Raw genomic sequence first — 1418 nt, 5'->3', positions numbered from 1 at the left:
TTTTATCAATAACATCTTTCTAGATGTATGTATATGTATGTATATGTTAATATATGATATTTGTTTTTCTCTTTCTGAATCACTTCATTCTGTATAGTAGGCTCTAGGTTCATCCACTTTATTAGAACTGACTCAAAGCAGTCTTTTTCATGGCTGAGTAATATTCCATTGTATGTATGTATACAGTTTACAAAGAAGCTCTCTTACAATGGATAAGATAGGTTACTTTTTTCTACCCTAATTTTATAATGATGATAAATTATCATTCTACCATAATGATGATAAATTATGCTGCTGATCGCCTTCTAGTTGTCATACTAAGAAATGAATCAGTCTTGAATGATACTCCATTCATCTGTAAAATAGCAGTAGGTTCACTCAGAGACTTGCTCAGAATATTAAACATTATGCCCCAAATGCTTCCAAACCAGCTGGGGAAATGGATCCAAAAGTCACATTCTTATATCGGGAATGTGGTATGTATTTTAAAATGAGAGAGTCAGCTTGGCGCAGTGGCAGTATCGTAGCCAATGAGATTTATCCGGGGCGCGATTATTGCTAATTGAAAAAAAAACAAATGAGACCTCAGTCATAGGCTTGTGAGGGTAGTGGAGAATGAGATGCAAAGAAACTTGGGACCACTTTTTTGGTTTCTTACAAATTTGTGATGGATTACAAGGAGAAGGAAATGGCAACCCACTCCAGTATTCTTGCCTGGAGAATCCCAGGGATGGGGTCGCACAGAGTCGGACATGACTGAAGTGACTTAGCAGTAGCACAAGGAGAAGGGACTGACTACCCATTCCACTATTCTTGCCTGGGGAGTTCCATGGACAAAGGAGCCTGGAGGACTACAGTTCGTGGGGTCAAAAAGGGTAGAACATGACTGAGCAATCAACACTTTCACAAAGGATTACCAGAAGGCAGGCTTCCTTACACTTCTCGTGAAGTTCTTTTTAGGGGTAAGACACTAGGAAAATTGGACCCTTTACAGATGTCAACCTCTCTCTCCCTGCCCCTCCCTTTCCCTCCCCACCCCCCCAATACCTTCCCTCCCTGTTCACATTCCCTTCATTCCGTGCACAGAATGAAGTTCCAGGTGATAGCCAAATTTGAATCACGTTCCTGTCCCTTAGGACCAAATACTTTGCACCTGGCTCCACCTTTAAAACAATACCCTGCATGGAGTCCAAATGCTTTGATTAATATTTGTTGAACTAAAATATAAAGAGTTGGTTACAAAGGGGATCTGAGCCTTTGGGGCTCCTGACACATTTGCATTCATTTAATGCTATTTACTGGGTCTCTGGGCTCTGGTGCTGTTAGATGAAGACCAGCCAGCCTGGGGAAGAGTAATCCTGGTTGCCGTGCAGATGTGGAGCTACCAGAAGCCCAAAGGGCAACATGGAAAGAGAAGC

General features: G+C 41.6%; 1 pseudogene; it reads left to right on the top strand.

Moving 5' to 3' along the window:
- The first annotated feature begins 501 nt into the window (after positions 1-501).
- LOC122434231 lies at positions 502-665 on the top strand (annotated as a pseudogene).
- Positions 666-1418: the final 753 nt, after the last annotated feature.

This window comes from Cervus canadensis, chromosome 33 (genome assembly GCF_019320065.1).
Source record: "Cervus canadensis isolate Bull #8, Minnesota chromosome 33, ASM1932006v1, whole genome shotgun sequence".
NCBI lineage: Eukaryota > Metazoa > Chordata > Mammalia > Artiodactyla > Cervidae > Cervus > Cervus canadensis.
The sequence above is the reverse complement of the archived record's forward strand: the minus strand, read 5'-3'. Positions and strand labels throughout refer to the sequence as shown.